Source organism: Bos grunniens, chromosome 18, assembly GCF_055505025.1.
Source record: "Bos grunniens cultivar Pamir isolate PY7600 chromosome 18, Bosgru_T2T1.0, whole genome shotgun sequence".
NCBI lineage: Eukaryota > Metazoa > Chordata > Mammalia > Artiodactyla > Bovidae > Bos > Bos grunniens.
The window spans coordinates 3,467,262-3,488,859 of NC_141182.1; the positions used below are offsets into that span (position 1 = coordinate 3,467,262).

Here is a 21,598-nt window from a genome sequence, read left to right on the forward strand (position 1 = left end):
ACTGAACCATTCATGTATGACCTAAATCAACCCCCTTATGATTATACAGTGGAAGTGAGAAATAGATTTAAGGGACTAGATCTGATAGAGTGCCTGATGAACTATGGATGGGGGTTCGTGACATTGTACAGGAGGCAGGGATCAAGACCATCTCCAAGGAAAAGAAATGCAAAAAAGCAAAATGGCTGTCTGAGGAGGCCTTACAAATAGCTATGAATAGAAGAGAAGTGAAAGGTAAAGGAGAAAAGGAAAGATATTCCCATTTGAATGCAGAGTTCCAAAGAAGAGCAAGGAGAGATAAGAAAGACTTCCTCAGCAATCAATGCAAAGAAATAGAGGAAAACAATAGAATGGGAAAGTCTAGAGATCTCTTCAAAAAAATTAGAGATACCAAAGGAACATTTCATGCAAAGATGGGCTCGATAAAGGACGGAAATGATATGGACCTAACAGAAGCGTGGTAAGAATACACAGAACTGTACAAAAAGATCTTCACAACCCAGATAATCATGATGGTGTGATCACTCACCTAGAGCCAGACATCCTGGAATGCAAAGTCAAGTGGGCCTTAGGAAGCATCACTACAAACAAAGCTAGTGGAGGTGATGGAATTCCAGTTGAGCTATTCCAAATCCTAAAAGATGATGCTGTGAAAGTTCTGCACTCAATATGCCAGCAAATTTGGAAAACTCAGCAGTGGCCACAGGACTGGAAAAGGTCAGTTTTCATTCCAATTCCGAAGAAAGGCAATGCCAAAGAATGCTCAAACTACCGCAGAATTGCATTCATCTCACATGCAGGCAAAGTAATGCTCAAAATTCTCCAAGCCAGGCTTCAACAGTAATGAACTGTGAGCTTCCAGATGTTCAAGCTGGATTTAGAAAAGGCAAAGGAACCAGAGATCAAATTGCCAACATCTGCTGGATCATCGACAAAGCAAGAGAGTTCCAGAAAAACATCTATTTCTGCTTTATTGACTATGCCAAAGCCTTTCACTGTGTGGACCACAAACAAACTGTGGAAAATTCTGAAAGAAATGGGAATACCAGACCACCTGACCTGCCTCTTGAGAAATCTGTATGCAGGTCAGGAAGCAATAGTTAGAACTGGACATGGAACAACAGACTGGTTCCAAGTCGGGAAAGGAGTACGTCAAGGCTGACTATTGTCACCCTGCTTATTTAATTTATATTCAGAGTACATCATGAGTGATGCTGGGCTGGATGAAGCAAAAGCTGGAGTCAAGATTGCTGAGTGAAATATCGGTAACCTCAGATATGCAGATGTCACCACCCTTATGGCAGAAAGTGAAGAAGAACTAAAGAGCCTCTTGATGAAAGTGAAAGAGGAGAGTGAAAAAGGTGGCTTAAAGGTCAACATTCAGAAAACTAAGATCATGGCATCTGGTCCTATCACTTCATGGAAAACATATGGGGAAACAGTGAGAGCCATTATTTTTTTTTTAGCTCCAAAATCGCTACAGATGGTGACTGCAGCCATGAAATTAAAAGAAGCTTGCTCCTTTGAAGAAAACGCATGACTAACCTAGACAGCATATTAAAAGGCAGAGACATTACTTTTCCAACAAAGGTCCATCTAGTCAAGGCTATGGTTTTTCCAGTAGTCATTTTTGAATGTGAGAGTTGGATTATAAAGAAAGCTGAGTGCCTAAGAATTGATGCTTTTGAACTGTGGTGTTGGAAAACACTCTTGAGAATCCCTTGGACTTCAAGGAGTTCCAACCAGTCCATCCTAAAGGAAATCAGTCCTGAATATTCATTAGAAGGACTGATGCTGAAACTGAAACTCCAGTACTTTGGCCACCTGATGGGAAGAACTGACTCATTTGAAAAAACCCTGATGCTGGGGAAGATTGAAGGCAGGAGGAGAAGGGGATGACAGAGGATGAGATGATTGGATGGCATCACCAACTCAGTGGATATGAGTTTGAGTAAACTGCAGTTGTTGGCGATGGACAGGGAAGACTGGTGTGCTGCATGTAGTCCATGGGGTCGCAAAGATTGGGGCACGACTGAGCGACTGAACTGAACTGAGCTGAACTGATATTGAAACAAATTGGGATATTAAATGCTTGCTATTAGGGAGCTTTGAGGGCTTTCTTTGCCCTTCATCCTCATGCAGATCCTGCAGATCTGAGCATCATTCTAACAGTGTCAGCTTGACCACCACGGACTGACCTGCCACCTCTTCTCTATCTACCTCCACTCCCTGGTACCAGGAGCTGATTTCATGAACTTCACAGTGCACTCATTTTGGTTCTGGCAAATTTATAGTGTGCCTTGGGATATAAATTTAATTGACTATCATTTCAGGCTTTGTCATCAGAAAGGTCATTGGAGAAAAATACATAGGGAAATTCTGAAGTAGGAAAATTGTCAGTTAATCTGAGCTTTTCATTTAACTAAGATTTTATTTTTAGGTCCAATTTCAACTTGCTATGCCAAAGGCCATTATAAAACCTGATGAAGAAATCATTTCCTTTTAAAAATGGTATAACATTTAATTGTAATTCTAATTATATTCAACTTAATGGTGATATTAAGGTATATTTTGAGTGGAGGCTGACTTCTACCTGCTTTATTCCTTGGCAATGGTGGAATTGAGGCCATTGAAGTTGAATGACTTCTAGAATTACATACTTATCACTTACAATACTGTGTTAAATTTATTTTCCTGACATGAAAAAATCTTTAAATATATGTATTTTAAGGAATATTTTTATTTTAAAGATTACTTGCATTTCAAATGAAAGGAAAGAAAAATGTATATCTGGAAATGTGGTTTTCTTGGACCTCCTTTTTATTTTTATTTATATATTATGTCTGTTTAGTCTATGGATGGCTCTTATCATCATTTCCTAAAGTGTATGGAAAACTGTTGTCCATATTTATTCTTCCTCTTTTCTGCTATAATTGCTAACTTACATTCTTCAAAATTTCTTCTTTTCATGAGTAACTAAGTAGAAGTAAATATTAATTTGCCATCTCCAAAGAAAAGTCAACATAACAGGCTCAACTCGCATTCACTCATTTGCATGTCCATTGTTTTTATTTTTCAGCGAATGCTGAGTGCTTCTTGCATATGTATAATTTACTCGGTGCAAGAAAGAATTGAAATAAGATGGGTGGCACAAACCAGCTTTAAAGAATATTGAAGGAATGGAGACACTCTAGGATTTTCACATACATCAGATAACAAGAACATAAAATAAGAGGTAAGCAGTGTTTTTTTTTTTTAAGGACGAGGTGGACTATTGGAAAGGACCTCTCCATAGACTAAGGGAAAAGTTTCATAAATGATGGGAAACTGCTATGAAAGTTGAAGAATAAGGAGAATTTGGATGAGTCAGAAATTAAGTGGAAGAAATGACAGGGAATGAGACCAACAAGAGTCAAGGCAGAGTTAGGAATAGAATGGGCAGCAGATTAGTAAGAGCAGAGAAGGCGGTTTGTGTGGAAAGAAGGAGGAGTTATTCACATGAAAAAGAAGGTTGGAACCGATTTTACAAGGCTTTGGTTTCCAACTCTTTCACTCAGGGGAATGCAATACCATCAGCCCTGTGTATCTGTGTGGGATCGATTCCAAAAGCTCCTGAATACCCAAATCTGCTAAAGCTTTAGTCCCTTGTTTAAAATGGCATAGTGCAGTCGGCCATCAGCATCCGAAGATGTGAAAGCCATGGATACAGGGGGCCACTTTCATCCTAAGGGATGGTGTTCCTAAACACTTCAGTTTACTGTTGTAACAAAGTCAACAAACCCTTCATGCTTTTGTAGCTGATTAATGACCACTTGATAAATTTTGAGAAAGGACATTAAAAAAAATTTTTTTAATACTGGAACTAATGGGGATGTCCCCATCTGATATTTGCTCAGATGTACTTCCCTATCAATGCTTTAATCATTTTTTAAAGACTGCTGGTTGTTGCCTCAATCACAGATGTGATGAAGCAGAAGTAGGTTATGCTACATCTAATTGTTCTTCATTCTCTGTTATATATTCTCATTTTATAACAATGATTTAAAAAAATTAATTTTTCATTGTAAAAATGAGTCATTTTATATTTCTCATAGCCAAAAATGAAACCCAAACATATTATTCTGGGATGCGCTCTTTTTCTTATCTTAAAAGAGCTAAACATAATGCTTGTTTTAAAGAATTTGGCAAAGTTGATATTGATGGGCTCTGGATTTTTTTTTCTGGCTTATTTTGCCTCCTGCTGGCTGCCTAAGTGATTGTTCCATCAGGCAGATATTAGAAATATACAAACACATGCAAGCCACTTGCAGTCTTCCAATCAGATTTCATCTGCTAATGGGCAGCCCAGCTCTCTCATGTATTTAAATCCATCTGGTGCTTCCCATGTTTCTGTGATGTATTTATTCACGGCTGTAATTTGGGTGTCAGCAACATGTTTCTCTGTCTTGAATTATCCACTTTTATCATTCAAATTATTAGTCTGTTCATTAAATGAGCTTTCATTTACATGCAACAGTGCTTTTGTTAATACTTTTAAATCCCTTTGGGAATTTTGAGACATATTTCTAGAATCTGATTGTGGATTATGATCTAAGTTACTATTCATTTATTCCTACAAAAAAGACATGTCATTGCTTCATATTTCTGAGACCAAGGAGTTGCATACCATGATGATCAATCAGAGGAATAAATAAAAGCCAATGGGAAGATATTAGTTGAGCAGAATGTTAATGTAACACAAGAGAATAGTTTATGTATAAATACAGAATTATAAACCAAACTTTAAGGAAATGAGGAAGAATCACATGTTGGAGTGAAAATGACAAATGAAATCCACCCATTCTTAGTGTTTGGCAGTTACCTAAAGCATGAAATAGGGAATAAATGGGGTAAGAATAAGATCAAATTAACATCTTGAACATTTTCAAGAAGGAGGGACTTGTACATCCGTGAGGATGAGGGAAAGGACCAATGAGGGTCCAGGCATGTAGAGGGAAAGTGATTATTATTATGGGAAAGTCCATGGAATAATGGAAGGCACCTTGAGTCATTGATGTAAGAAGAGAGAAATTCAAGGGTATCAAAAAGGTGGAGGCTGATAGAAAGATCACTGTGTGTGTCTCTGCCTTTTAAAGGGAAAATGCAGCCGTTTTACATTTTTCATCTTGCCTGATTGAAACTCTATACCTGTTAAATAGCATCTTCCTGTTTTCCCCTTCCCACCATTTTATTTTCTGTTTCTATGAGTTTGACTACTTTAGAGACCTCATGTGAGTAGAATCTCGCAGTATTTTTTTTCTGTGGCTGATTTATTTCACTTGGCATAATGTCTTCCAGGTTCATCCATGTCGTTGCATATGACAGGATTTCCTTCTTTTTGTCATGGCTGAATAATGTTCCATTGTGCATATATATATATATAAAGTTTTATATATATATATATATATATAAAGTTTTCTTCATCCATTCATCTGTTGACATTTAGGTTGTTTCTGGCTCTTGGCTATGGTAAATAATGCTATGACCAACATGGGAGTGCACATATCTCTTAGAGACAATGCTTTTAATTCTCTTGGAATTAAAGTGGCATCTGTTGCCTATTGTCAGGAGTAGAAATCTGAGCACTTCTGACCACTGCATCTTGGTATTGGAGTCTCCATGGAAAAATACTGCAGTCAAGCACTGGATGGAAAAAATGCTTTACTCACATGGAGAAGAGACACAGCAAGACCAGCTTCAGTGGCGGATGTCAGTCCCCAGTGGTCAGTAGGTGCCTCCCTGCAGCTGATGGAGCTTAATTGTTCTGCATTCATCCCTCTGTACTCCAGCAAGAGGGCCCTGTGGACAGATACAGTCATGAGGTTGTCAGGGTGCCATATGATGCACATGCTTAAGCAGGACGATCTAAGGAGCACACGCCGAGTCTGAAATTCTGAAATAGGAAAACATTTTCCCATTAGAAACATTTGATTGTGTTTTCTGTTGCTGTGTTAATAGTTTTTGTTTTAATTATTTTGTTGTAAAATATACATAATATAAATTTACCATTTTAACAATTTTCCCACTAAGTGTTCATTTCTGTTCATTATGTTAAGGAGTTGATTGATATAGGATAATGAGTTATTAATAGAAAGCTAACATTATTTTCCTTCCTCCAAAATTAGCAGTATGTTAATATTCCGGAAATATTTCTAATACAGTTTTGTAAGATATAAGATGAATTCTTATAGTTTTCCTCTGTAGTAGATTCTTTAGCATTTTTTTAAAATTTTATATTGAAGTACAGTTGATTTACAATATTGTATTACTTTCGAGTGTATGGCAGAGTGATTCAGTTACATACTTATATCTCTTCTTCTTCAGGTTCTTTTCCCATAGAGGTGATTAGAGAGTTTTGAGTACAGTGCTCTCTGCTGTACTGTAGGTTCTTGTTGATTATTTTTTATATAGTAGGTTGTTTATGTTAACCTGAAACTCCTGACTTATCCCTTCCCCTACCTTTTCCTTTTGGTATCCATAGTTTGTTTTCTAAGTCTGCTAGGTGGCTTCTAAAAGTATGGCTAGCATCATTCAGTGCAGGTCAAAAGTCATAGAGAAAAAAACCAACATCCAGTACCCAATCAAACTCACATTCAGGTCGCAATGAAATGGGTGTTTTCTTCTTCCTTCCACCGGTAACACGGCTCTAATTTCCTATTGCCATTTTGGTTTTGATTTCTATTTTCTTGATGGCTACTGATGTTAAACATTTTTTCAATATACCTATTGGCCATTTTTGTGTCTTTTTTTGGAGAAAAGTCTTTTCAAGCCCTTTGCCTCTTTTAAAATTGGATTATTTATTTGTTTTGTTTTGCTATTAAGTAGAAAGAGTTCCTTATGTACTTTGGAAATGAACCGTTATCAGATACATGTCTTGCAAGTATTTTCTCCCATTCTATAATTTACCTTTTCATACCATTGATTGCTTCTTTTGATGTGCAGGAGCTTTTGGTTTTAGTGTAGTCTAGCTTATCTAATTTCAGGTCTTATGTTTAACTGTTTAATGCATTTTGAGTTGATTTTTGAGAATGGTGTAAGATGAAGGCCCAATTTCATTCTTTTGCATACGAATATTCAATTTACCAGGTATAATTTATTGAGAAGAATTTCCTATCCCAATTGTGTGTTCTTGGCACCCTTATCAAAGATCAGTTGATAGTAGGTGTGGGTTTATTCTAGGATCTCTGTGGTACTGTTCTCTGAGCCTTTGCACCAGTACTATACTGTTTTGATTGTATCTTTGTAATATGTTTTGAAATCAGGAAATATGAGGCCTTCAGTTTTGTCCTTTTTGCTCAAGATTGTTTTGACTATTCAAGGCCCTTTGTGGTTCCATATGAATTTTGGAATTGTTTTTTTTTTTTTTTTAATTTTGGCAAAAAAATACCCTTAGGATTCTTAAGATGCATTGCACTGAATCTGTAGATTGTTTCAGCAGTATGGACATTTTAACAATATTGTCTTCTATTCCATGAACATGGCTTGTCTTTCCATTTATATGTGTCTTCTTTAATTCCTTTCAGCAATGTAATTATCACTGTAATAAGTCTTTTTCCCTCCTTGGTTAAATTTCTTCTTAAACATTTTATTCTTCTTGGTGGTATTGTAATGGAGATTGTTTTTCTAGCTTCCTTTTCAGATTGATAATTGTTAGTATGTCCACATCTGGCTTTTGTGTGTTGATATACATTTTCATTTTAAAAATAGAATGAGGCATAGAATCTAGAGAAGAAAATTGCAAAGACCAGGTTGGGGAGGTGGGAGGAGATGAGTTCAGAAAATCAGTGGAGATATGGAAGTCAAACAGGGCAATATAAGCTACAGTGTCATGGATAATGAGATTCAGGCCCTCAACAATGAGTTCATCCATCTTTCCTGGGGACCTGCCATTCCTCTGTGACAGGTACTGTGATGTGCATTGGAAACACAGTGGTGAAAGTCCAAGGGCAGGAAGTAAGACTGAGTATCTAACTCTTTCAGAGACCAGGGAGGATTTCAGTATAGCTGAAATACAGAGTGTTAGGTCAAGGCAGTAGAAGATTTTAAGAAGAAGAGGTCAACACTGCCACATTCTGAAGAGATATTGTGAAATTAAGGGAGCATGGCCACTGAGTTAGTTAGAAGGCAGGCAATGGTGATATTGACAAAAGCAGTTTCAGTAGATTTATTTTGGGTTAGAAGCCATATTAAGGGACTTGACAGGTAAATGAAAGAAGAGGAAATATGTGGAAAACTGAGCCCAAATCAGATTAAGACTTTCAGTGCCTGTAAGCGGGAGAATAGAGCCCACTCTCTTAAAGGTTATTTTCAACACAATTGTGTTTTTCAGAATGACACAAAATTTGCATGAATTCTGGAGTTGGAACAGCTTTCTTGTGTATCATCTAATTGCACAGCTCTGCATGAATATGCTGTAATAGACTCCTTGGTATTTTGTGCCTTTGCTTTGCTGATGTCCTGTGCTTACTGCCCCACATGTATGTGGTGGCCCAGCACTTAAGAGGACTCATTTCAGGGAACTGGACTTTAAAGGAGAGAAATTTGAAGCATTGAAAAAGAGTTGGGAAATTAGGGTGAGGGGTTTGGGGCAAGGAAGGTGTTATCTTGTTTTTCATTTGGGGAATGTGTGAGAATTTTTAAACATTGATAGGAATGCAGTCCATAAAAAGAAATTTGGCTATGCATACGAGAAGGCAGGGTTGATGAAGCAAGTTTGCTGACAAGTTGGAAAGGATAAGATTGGGAGAAGAAATGGAAAGACTAGAATTAGTGAAACAACATACTCTCCATAGGAAGTACACCCCAAGATGTCCACCCTAGAGTATAGTGGGTTAAGGCAAATCAATATAATGCAACTATGTAGAGCATCCAGTGGTTTAACATGTATATGTTCCTCATCAGTTCACACAGTTGTGGTCAGATGGTGACTGTAGTCATGAAATTAAAAGACGCTTGCTCCTTGGAAGAAAAGCTATCACCAACCCAGACAGCATATTAAAAAGCAGAGACATTACTTTGCCAACAAATGTCGGTCTAGTCAAAGCTATGGTTTTTCCAGTAGTCATGTATGGATGTGAGAGTTGGACTATAAAGAAACCTGAGCACCGAAGAATTGATGATTTTGAACTGTGGAGTTGGAGAAGATCTTGAGAGTCCCTTGGACTGCAAGGAGATCCAACCAGTAAATTCTAAAGGAAATCAGTCCTGAATATTCATTGGAAGGACTGATGCTGCAGCTGAAACTCCAATACTTTGGCCACCTGATGCGAAGAACTGACTCCTTGGAAAATACCCTGATGCTGGGAAAAATTGAAGGCAGGAAGAGGATGAGATGGTTGGATGGCATCACCGACTCAATGGACATGAGTTTGAGTGAACTCTGGGAGCTGGTGATGGACAGGGAAGCCTGGCGTGCTACAGTCCATGGGGTCGCAGAGTTGGACACGACTGAGTGACTGACCTGAACTGCTACATATGCTTGTGTATTCATTTGTTTTTAGTGAAGTGCATTATATTTTGAGAAACTTGATCAGAGGAATCAATTGAAACAGACCTTCCATGGTGCTAACTTAGAAAATTTAACTATTCATAACAGTTTTTAAATGATCCTATGAACTAGACGCTCTGCCAAGTACTTTACAGGCATCATTTTATTTCATTTTCACCACAGACCTATGGATTAGCAACTATTAATATTGCCAAGGGTCATGGAGACAGAATGTAAACAAGATTTGATTATAAAGCCCTTGGCCTTATCCATACTGATGTAGTGTTTTCATTTACCATGTTTAAAGTAAGATGGAACATGGAAAAATAGTTCCTATAACCTGTTCTGTTTCCACTGTGTATCATAGGCTGAAATGCAACTAGATTGGACCACAAATATAGAGGACCAGTTGGAATTCAAGAAAGTTTAGATTCAGTTCAGTTCAGTTCAGTCGCTTAGTCATGTCCAACTCTTTGCACGAATCCATGAATCGCAGCACGCCAGGCCTCCCTGTCCATCAATTAAACTACTCCCAGAGTTCACCCAGACTCACGTCCATCTAGTCAGTGATGCCATCCAGCCATCTCATCCTCTGTTGTCCCCTTCTCCTCCTGCCCCCAATCCCTCCCAGCATCAGAGTCTTTTCCAATGAGTCAACTCTTCGCATCAGGTGGCCAAAGTACTGGTGTTTCAGCTTTAGCATCATTCCTTCCAAAGAAATCCCAGGGCTGATCTCCTTCAGAATGGACTGGTTGGATCTCCTTGCAGTCCAAGAGACTCTCAAGAGTCTTCTCCAGCACCACAGTTCAAAAGCATCAATTCTTTGGCGCTCAGCCTTCTTCACAGTCCAACCCTCACATCCATACATGACCACAGGAAAAACCATAGCCTTGACTAGACAAACCTTTGTTGGCAAAGTAATGTCTCTGCTTTTGTATATGCTATCTAGGTTGGTCATAACTTTCCTTCCAAGGAGTAAGCGTCTTTTAATTTCATGGCTGCAGTCACCATCTGCAGTGATTTTGGAGCCCCCCAAAATAAAGTCTGACACTGTTTCCACTGTTTCCCCATCTGTTTGCCATGAAGTGATGGGACCGGATGCCATGATCTTTGTTTTCTGAATGTTGAGCTTTAAGCCAACTTTTTCACTCTCCAGTTTCACTTTCATCAAGAGGCTTTTTAGTTTGGATTACATGTCACCAAAACTCAGTAACTAAGCTGCAGCAGTTGGTTGAAGGGATGCTTTATAACCAACTTATGTAGATCAGTTTAAGAAGTGAATTTTTCATGTTAATGACAGATGCATAAAATAACAAAGTGATGCCTACCAAAAACAATCTATTGAAACTCAATAAGAGAGTCATTTTAAAGGGACTATGCAGAAACTCAAAGGCATATAGATGGTGTCATGTACACATGACCCTGTGAGCCTTGAGCTGTCTCTGCAGGCTTCTGTTCTGTTTCACTCTGGTCCACCTCTCTCATACTTCCTGCTCTCTTCTCTGTCCATTCAGAGACAACGTACTCTTGACATGTGTTCCATTGTCCCTTTCATTGTAGGCTCTGAAATCTATCCTCCCCTTGCAAAGACCTGCCTGAATCTCAGGAGTGATTTCAATTCAACTTCAAGCTGGGAGGTCTACCGCATAGGGTTTTGTTTAGGCATGTAACATCCTGGTAAGGATGACCTGCTGTTTTCATTTTCATTTTTCAGTTGAGAAAACTGAAACTAGGAGTGATTTTTCTAAGGTCCAACTTAGAATAATTTGTGTGGATAGGGCTTGCATTCTTGCTTTCTAATGCTATATGTCGTAGCCTTCTATTGGATGGTAGTACCTAGATATAGGCTTCTCCCAAGATAGTTTGGTGACACAATGTAAATTGCTTTGAGGATCACACTCCTTTACATCATAACACTTAGGTCTGACAGGTAAAGATGCTGAACTGTGAAGAGTGATGGAAACAAAGTGTGAGCATAAGTAAGGGCACAGATGGTTGCTGAAAATTATAAAATCAAGGTGCCAGGGGTTATGAAGAATCATACTCTGAGTGTACACGCTCCAGAGGTTCTCAGAATGATGGAAACTTATGATAAATGTATAAATGTATGACATCTTTGATGTTATTTTTTCCTATCATATTATTATCAAATGTTCTTAGTGCTGATTTATCACCATAAAATCTCAATAGATTTCAATATTGTAGAATATATATAGAAAAATATTACTAATGTAAAACCACCATGATACAGTGAAAATCACTATTATAACAGCAAATTTCTTTAAGAATGCAAGAGCCCATTAGAAACATTTGACTGTGCTTTTCTGTTGCTGTGTTTTCTATTTGTGCTTTACTTTCTCTATAATTACAAAAGAAGCTGCTATTACTGCCTACTTCAGAGACTAGAAAGGGAAATGAGTAACAGAATTTTTCTTCTTTTTTTTCCTCACATGCAGCATACCGGTTTTATATGACTTCTGTTGTTTATTTCACTATTAGAAGTTTTTCTAATAAACTATTTCAAAATTATCACACAGTGAAAACAATGTTAATTGAAAAAAACCAATGCATAAAATCATGTAATCTATAAACTTCCTAGTTGATCTCTATTTCTTTAAACAAAATCAAATGCTTTCTCCCCTATTATTAGCCATACTACTAATTAATCAGTCACATAGCTCTGCAAAGTTTCATAGAAAAACATTCCTTTCTGTTGGAAATGCACTTGTAGTTTGCAGTACTTACCTTCTGTCTGTTGCAGCTATGTAGATAAGAAGTTTAGCTTACGAGGCTTCATTTTAAATATTCAATATTTAATAAGTATTTATGAAAGCAAATGTAAGGTAAAAGAGCCTATTATTGTCCTTCTAAAAACTGGAAGAGCTCAGTTATTAATTTGTAAACCCCGAGGAAGTTCGTTAACTCTATGAGATTCAATTTTCCCCACAAGAAGAGCATAATAGTTTTTTCTCCATAAGGCCAAGCATTTTCATAATCTTTGGATCTTGTTTTAGGCAAAGAGTTCTCACATATGACACTCACAGCACAATCCATAGAGGAATAAATGGCAAATCTGACTTCAAAATTAAAAGACTTTTGTGCTCCAATAGACTTATTTAAGAAATAAAATGATAAGCAGCAGATTGTGATAAAATATTTGCAAGTGATATATCTGACAAATGATTTGTATCGGAAGTATGAAAAGGACTCTTACAAATCAACAATAAAGAACCAAATAATCCAATTTAAAAGTTGAGGGAGAAGAAAAATGGGCAGTGATTATTAATGGGTGCAAGCTTTCTTTTGGAGATGATGAAATGTTCTAAAATTAGGTGATGGTGATGGTGATGGTTGTACAACTCTGTAAATATACTAAAAATGATTAAGTTGTGTACTTTTAATGGATGAACTGTGTCTTATGTAAATAAGACTTCACAAAACTGTTAATAATGGGAAAAATATACCAATAGACACTTCACCAAAGAGGACATATAAATGGCCAATAAACACGTGAAAGGACGTTCACCATCATTAGTCATTAGGAAATTGCAAATTAAAACCACAGTGGAGCAGCAGTTCATCTCACTGGAATGGTTGTAATAAAGAAGATAACACAGGCATTGGCAGGCATGTGGAGAAAATGGAACCCTCAAACATTACTGGTTACATGTAAAATGATATAGATACTTTGGAAAATAGTACAGCAGTTTATTTAAAAGTTGGATATGAATATATATATCTACAACTCAGCAACTTCACTTGAAGTATCTACCAGAGGGAAAGAAAAGTGTGTGTTGACAAAAGACTTGTGAATGTTCATGGAGGCATTATTCATAATAGACAGAAAGTGGGAACACGCAGAACTGTATAAGCAGAATATGAAGCCCATAGAATGGGATACTACTCAGTCATAACAATGAGGAACTACTGATACCTACATAAACATGAATGAAACTCCAAGTGTTATGATAATTGATTAAGAAAAACTGCCCAGAGGACTATTTGTTGTATGATTATGATTATGTGAAATGCCTTAAAAAAGCAAATTTATATAGACAGAAGGATTAGTGGCTGGCTGGGGCTGGAGGGGAAATGGGGATTGAGTGCAAACAAGCCTGAGGAATCTTTTTGGGGTGCTAGGCATGTTCTAAAACTGAACTGTGGTGATGGCTGCACAATTGTATAAATTAAAAAAATAATTCGATTCTACACTTAAAATGAGTAACATTTAATGGCATGTCAGTTATACTTCAGGGCTTGCCTGGTGGCTCAGTGGTGGAGAACCCTCCTGCCAATGTAGGAGATGTGGATTCAATCCTTAAAATGAGTAACATTTAATGGCATGTCAGTTATACTTCAGGGCTTGCCTGGTGGCTCAGTGGTGGAGAACCCTCCTGCCAATGTAGGAGATGTGGATTCAATCCATGAGTTGGAAAGATCCTCTGGAAAAGGAAATGGCAATCCACTCCAGTATTCTTGCCCGGGAAATCCCATGTGCAGAGGAGCCTCGCTGGTGACAGTCCATGGGGTCGCAAAGAGTCAGACATGGCTTAGTGACTGAACAACAACAACAAATTACACTTCAAAAAGATATTTAAAAGGCTAAACAAAGAAAAGTAAAAATAACCTTGAATTATGTAGAACATTAAAGAAGAACCAGGAACATTGCTGATTCTCTTTCCGTATATTCACATCAGACTTCTAATCATGTATATATACACATAATTACATGCATGTATGTAAGATTAATAGTCTAGTGTTAATATGCTATTACTCTTACATTTCTGTAGGGGTACTGCTGGTTAAGTAATGGGAAGTGAAAGAAGGAGATCTTGTGACATAGTAGAGACTGCTTATCATCTTTGCCATATGACTTAATGAAGGATCACTGTTGGTAGAGTGATCAATTAGTTACCTCCTAGGATTCCCTTCAGGGTAAGAGTTAAGTAATTACTGTGATTAAGAAAAGTCTGTTTATTGAAATGGTATGGATCATGTTCATTTTTCTTTTATTGTTCATTGCTAATGGTAAAAATAGAAAATTTGAAAGATACTGCATTCAAAACTAAGATTCTTTTCCCTTGAGTTGTATTGTACTTAAGAAATTAATTCCTGTGGTACATTGCTCAGAGTTGTAACAATAATATAGTCTTAGTGATTTTTCTGAGATCTAAGAGATGGTTTGGGGCTTCCCTCATGGCTCAGTGGTAAAGAATTCAGCTGGCAATGCAGGAGATGTGGGTTCAATCCCTGGGTCAGGAAGATCCCCTGGAGAAGGGAATGGCTACCCACTCCAGTATTCTTGCCTGGAAGATCCCATGGACAGAGGAGCCTGACAGGCTAAAGTCCAGGGGTCACAAAAGAGTTGGACAGACAGTTTAGATCTTTGGGAAGCTTTAGAAGTCATTCACAAGATGAGGAGGGATCTGATGATGGGAGACCCCATCGTGAGTCATCAGAAAACTCAGAGCTCTAGAACATGTGCTTAGTGGGTTAGAGACGATGGAGGAGACATGTGGTTTAGCATCTGTCACATGGGAATGACAATCCAGGGTACACCCTAGAAATTCACAGCCTATTGGTATGCTTCCAGGGTTGAATGTTCCAGATGGTACAGTCCACGCCTTGGTATATTAATGCTTCCCCTGATACCACTTTCTTGTGCTGGTGAATTTGCATATCAAGTGTATATGCACTGCTGACTTCCTGACGTCAAAAATATACATCCCCCAAGTGATATATACATACATATATATATGTATGTGTGTATATATGTGTGTGTGTGTGTCTTATATATATATGTTCTACATACATATATATGTGCCTTAACTCCATAGTGAAAGAGTACTTCATCACAGTGGACTAGAACACCTATTTTATGTTTGCTAGAATTCTAGGAGAATAGAAGAACATTTCCTGAGCTGAAACTATTTGGCACACAATTTTCTGGCATTGTATAGACATGATGTATAGCATGAGTAGGAATCGCACATTCAGCTAAATTGCTAGGATAACATAACAGGACCCCACAGTCACTGTGCTTTAATTGCAGAAGGTAACAGCCACCTAAGCAGGAATAAATTATGCCCAATTGTTAAGGACAATTATGTCTCTTATCAGCTGGTCAGCAACAAGAGACTGGGATATATGGACCATTAATCTGCGTGCGAGCATCTGTTCTGTTGTCCCTTCCAGAGAGAAAGTGAGAGACCTTTTGACCTCCCTTGTCAATCATCAGCAAATTAAAAACAACTGGCATCTTTTATATTGTAGGTCAGTTTTTAAAGGAGAATATTAGCCTAGATAATAGACCTACATTACTTTTGAAACCAATTAAGCTAAGACTTCTCTCTCCATACTTTCTCATATTCTATAACTGAAGCATTTCAGAGAGAAAGAGACTCAAAACCAGGAGATTCTATAAGTCATCATGACTTTAATTCTCAACTTCCCTATATTTGCTTGCTTTACTTTTGTATTCTAGCCTTTATCCTAAGAGGGCGATCAATAAATAATCAAATATATAACTAAACAAATACATATTTAAAAAATGAGGAACAATGGAACAGTATAGATAGAAAAAGGAAAAGGATGAAACCAAGGAGGTTAATTGCTAAATTCATTCTCTAAAGCTCTGTGTTTCTAAGTCCAGGTTTTCAAATTGCATTTTAGAAAGTTTACCACAAACTTACCTGGTTTTATAGTAGCAAAGGCGAGGATAGAAGTGATTCACACTGTCTTTATGACAAAAGCAATCAGATGATAAGAAAAACACAATTCTTAATACTGCCACTGGGAAGAAATTCGTCATGAAGAGCCCATTGTGTTATGTAGTGACTCATAGCATCAATACCATCGTTATCCGTGAATACTGAGAACATCATAATTTTCTTTTCTTTTTATTACTTTTAGCATTACTCAGTTAGGGGATGGCGTTGTACCAAAAAATTGTTAGGTAAAATAATTGATTCTGGAGAACATTTGGAAGGCAGACCGCGTTTCTATGTGCTCTAGGGGAAGGGACTGGCAAAAATAACCTTAGTAATGCATGTTGGCTAAGTATTATAAGGAAAACATGAGCTCAGGGAAATATTGGCTGTTTTATAAGAGGAAAGGACTATGCATCACCTGGATGGGAGCTGAATTCATGGAATAAATGACGATTATGCTGACACCCTTGGAGAGAACGTGAGTGTTCTCATGTTTGTGAGGAAGAGTCGTGAGTATTTGGGTATGACACATACAGATGGTGGCAGAAACTGGCAAGATGTCCCCCGATCACATTTTCCTATTTCTAGGCATGTGGGGAGAGTACATATGCCTGTGTCCCTTGCAGGTGGATTGCAGCCTCTCAACTAGTTCTGGACAGTGGAGCATAGCAGCGGATGAGGGGTGCTTTCGCTAGGCCTTGGTCATGAGCTCATTTATGTGATCCCAGGCAATCTCTTTCTTTCTCCTTCCTCTGTTACCTGTGTCCTTTAAGGTGGGCACCATGGGAGAGAAGACTGGATATGTGAGAACCCATATGGGAGCGGAGGGGATAGCCAGCCTCTCATATCAGATTGTGATGTGCCCTAGAGAGCGTTACCCTGAATAATCCAGCTCATTAAAAAAAAAAAAAATTGTAGTGTTAATGAAGAAATAAATGAGTCAGAATTTGCCTATCATATTTTATTATCATTATTTAGTCTAATATTATCAATAACATTTATGTAAGTATAGTGTAATTTCAGACTTTTTTTAACTGTTTTCTTACCTCTATCATCATCAAATATTGTCTTTGCTTTCAATATTTGAAAAGTGTAGATATGTTAAGTGACCTATACAAGTCACAGAGTTCATGAAATTACCTGTTGGAATTTTTGCCTTTTGATTGATTTACTTTTTAGTTGGGAATGATTTGTTATGTTTTTCCATTTATTATTTGTTTATATTATATGCTTTAGCACGGTCAACTGTAATTTTATTATATTATTATATATTTGTAATTGTATTTTCTTAGATAACCATCCATTTCATTGAAGTTTTCATTTATTTGGAAAGAAGTTAAGTGATATATCACCATATATATCAAGACAGTATGAACATTTTTACCTGAATGGACCCCTCTCTACCATTTACTGTTTGTATGAAATTGATATGCCATTTGAACTTGGAAAGTTCTGTCTTCTTAATTTTCTTTACTTTTTATAAAAAGGTAAACATGTAAAGTACCTATTACATCTGCATTATGAGAACTAAGGTCATATATAAACCCTTTCGGAGAAGGCAGTGGCACCCACTCCAGTACTCTTGCCTGGAAAATCCCATAGAGGGAGAAGCCTGGTGCTGCAGTCCCTGGGGTCCCTGCGAGTCGGACACAACTGAGCAGCTTCGCTTTCACTTTTCACTTTCATCATTGGAGAAGGAAATGGCAACCCACTCCAGTGTTCTCGCCTGGAGAATCCTAGGGATGGCGGAATCTGGTGGGCTGCTGTCTATGGGGTCGCACAGAGTCGGACACGACTGAAGTGACAGCAGTAGCAGTATAAACCCTTTAGAACCCACTGGGAACTCAATGTATATTAAATAGTGTTACTATTTCACAGTATCTCTAGCATCTTTTTACATGCATGATGGTTCAGTGCAGTTCAGTTCAGTCGCTCAGTTGTATCTGACTCTTTGCGACCCCATGAATCACAGCACGCCAGGCCTCCTTGTTCATCACCAACACCCTGATTTCACCCAAACTCATGTGCATCGAATCGGTGATGCCATCCAGCCATCTCATCCTCTGTCCTCCCCTTCTCTTCCTGCCCCCAATCCCACCCAGCATCAGGGTCTTTTCCAATGAGTCAACTCTTTGCATGAGGTGGCCAAAGTACTGGAGTTTCAGCTTCAGCATCAGTCCTTCCAATGAAAACCCAGGACTGGTCTCATTTAGGATGGACCGGTTGGATCTCCTTGCAGTCCAAGGGACTCTCAAGAGTCTTCTCCAACACCACAGTTCAAAAGCATCAATTCTTCAGCACTCAGCTTTCTTTGCAGTTCAACTCTCACATCCATCAATACATGACCAGTGGAAAAACCATAGCCTTGATTAGACGGACATTTGTTGGCAAAGTAATGTCTCTGCTTTTCAATATGCTATCTAGGTTGGTCATAACTTTTCTTCCAAGGAGTAAGCGTCTTTTAATTTCATGGCTGCAGTCACCATCTGCAGTGATTTTGGAGCCCCCCCAAATAAAGTCTGACACTGTTTCCACTGTTTCCCCATCTATTTCCCATGAAGTGATGGAACTGGATGCCATGATCTTAGTTTTCTGAATGTTGAGCTTTAAGCCAACTTTTTCACTCTCCTCTTTCACTTTCTTTCTTTTTTTTTATTTTATTTTTAAACTTTACAATATTGTATTAGTTTTGCCAAATATCGAAATGAATCCGCCACAGGTGTACCTGTGTTCCCCATCCTGAACCCTCCTCCCTCCTCCCTCCCCATACCCTCCCTCTGGGTCATCCCAGTGCACCAGCCCCAAGCATCCAGTATCATGCATCACTTTCATCAAGAGGCTTTTTAGTTCCTCTTCACTTTCTGCCATAAGGGTGGTGTCATCTGCATATCTGAGGTTATTGATATTTCTTCCGGCAATCTTGATTCCAGCTTGCGCTTTTTCCAGCCCAGCATTTCTCATGATGTACTCTGCAGAGAAGTTAAATAAGCAGGGTGACAATATACAGCCTTGATGTACTCCTTTTCCTATTTGGAACCAGTCTGTTGCTCCATGTCCAATTCTAACTGTTACTTCCTGACCTGCATACTGGTTTCTGAAGAGGCAGGTCAGGTGGTCTGGTATTCCCATCTCTTTCAGAATTTTCCACAGTTTATTGTGACCCACACAGTCAAAGGCTTTGGCATAGTCAATAGAGCAGAAATAGATGTTTTTCTGGAACTCTCTTGCTTTTTTGATGATCCAGCGGATGTTGGCAATTTGATCTCTGGTTCTTCTGCCTTTTCTAAAACTAGCTTGAATATCTGGAAGTTCACGGTTCACATATTGCTGAAGCCTGGCTTGGAGAATTTTGAGCATTACTTTACTACCGTGTGAGATGAGTGCAATTGTGCAGTTTGAGCATTCTTTAGCATTGCCTTTCTTTGGGATTGGAATGAAAACTGACCTTTTCCAGTCCTGTGGCCACGGCTGAGTTTTCCAAATTTTTTGGCATGTTGAGTGCAGCACTTGCACAACATCATCTTTCAGGATTTGAAATAGCTCAACTGGAATTCCATCCCCTCCACTAGCTTTGTTCGTAGTGATGCTTCCTAAGGCCCACTTGACTTCACATTCCAGGATGTCTGGCTCTAGGTGAGTGATCACACCATCATGATTATCTGGGTCATGAAGATCTCTTTTGTACAGTTCTTCTGTGTATTCTTGCCACCTCTTCTTAATATCTTCTGCTTCTGTTAGGTCCATACCATTTCTGTCCTTTATCGAGCCCATCTTTGCATGAAATGTCCCCTTGGAGTCTGTAGTTTTCTTGAAGAGATCTCTAGTCTTTCCCATTCTATTGTTTCCCTCTATTTCTTTGCATTGATCGCTAAGGAAGGCTTTCTTATCTCTCCTCGTTATTCTTTGGAACTCTGCATTCAGATGCTTATAATCTTTCCTTTTCTCCTTTGCTTTTTGCTTCTCTTCTTTTCACAGCTATTTGTAAGGCCTCCTCAGACAGCCGTTTTGCTTTTTTGCATTTCTTTTCCATGGGGATGGTCTTGATCCCTGTCTCCTGTACAATGTCACGAACCCCCATCTATAGTTCATCAGGCACTCTGTCTATCAGATCTAGTCCCTTAAATCTATTTCTCACTTCCACTGTATAATCATAAGGGATTTGATTTAGTTTATACCTAAATGGTCTAGTGGTTTTCCCTACTTTCTTCAATTTAAATCTGAATTTGGCAATAAGGAGTTCATGATCTGAGCGACAGCTCCTGGTCTTGTTTTTGCTGACTGTCTAGAGCTTCTCCATCTTTGGATGCAAAGAATATAATCCATCTGATTTCGGTGTTGATCATCTGGTGATGTCCATGTGTAGAGTCTTCTCTTGTGTTGTTGGAAGAGGGTGTTTGCTATGACCAGTGTGTTCTGTTTGCAAAACTCTATTAGCGTGGTAAGTTGTGCTCGTTTGTTCTTTCTTCACAAAAAAGTAATTAACCAACTAAACTTTGAGTCCTTTCGCTGGGCTCACATCCTCACCTCTGTTTTCCAGCCAGGTGGAAAGCACCTCTCTTTCTTACTGCATGTGACAAATGGCAGACAGCCTGATGGCAGACTGGCCAATGGCTGGGGGACGCAGTACATTTGACTTGCCCGGCAGTTCCTACTGTGGATTCCTTATTGATTACCACTCATCTTTTCATCCTTGAATAAGGAAAATGTATCCCCTCTGTACAGCAGATCAAAAGGAAAATAGGAGAAGTTGACAAAGATGACCTGAATTTAACTTTTGGAATCTCAATAACAAATTCTTAGGGTACATTGTAGAGAATGGGTAATTAGAGGGGAAAAATATAAATATTAATGTCTAGGACAAAAGATTTAGAGTATTTACATTTAAAAATTAACATTTAATGCACTAACAGTCTTTATTATAGAACCTACTTAAAAAACAAAAATCACTAACTTATTTTAGTTGGTAGGGATACACAAAACAAAGAAAGTATTTTAAGAAGCAAGAGTTTTTATAAAAATTGGGGAAACCAACTCTGTATTGGAAAAAATTATTGAACATTCCCATCCCTGCCATTTATTACATACATAATCTTAAGCAAGTCCTCTTACAACTTTGAACCTCAGTCTTATTGTTAATAAAACAGTAAAAGTAATAATTTTTAGTGGGATTTTGAGCAATTGTATAAAAAGTACTACATGTACAACGAGAGGAGAACTGGAGTTTATTACATGTAGGTAGCTTTTCTCTTTCCTTATTATTCCTATCCTTTATAGAAAAATGCAAGGCAAGGATAATAGAGAAAACTTGGCTGTGCTATATATTGTAGCAATGTGTAAGGAATAATATAAATAGTAAGCTATT

General features: G+C 38.1%; 1 long non-coding RNA gene across 1 annotated transcript; it reads left to right on the plus strand.

The window, feature by feature from the left end:
- Positions 1–3,079: 3,079 nt before the first annotated feature.
- On the plus strand, positions 3,080–6,058 carry LOC147352948 (uncharacterized). The gene is made up of 2 exons (XR_015145265.1): positions 3,080–3,235; positions 5,608–6,058. It is a non-coding gene; the product is annotated as an uncharacterized LOC147352948 (long non-coding RNA).
- Positions 6,059–21,598: the final 15,540 nt, after the last annotated feature.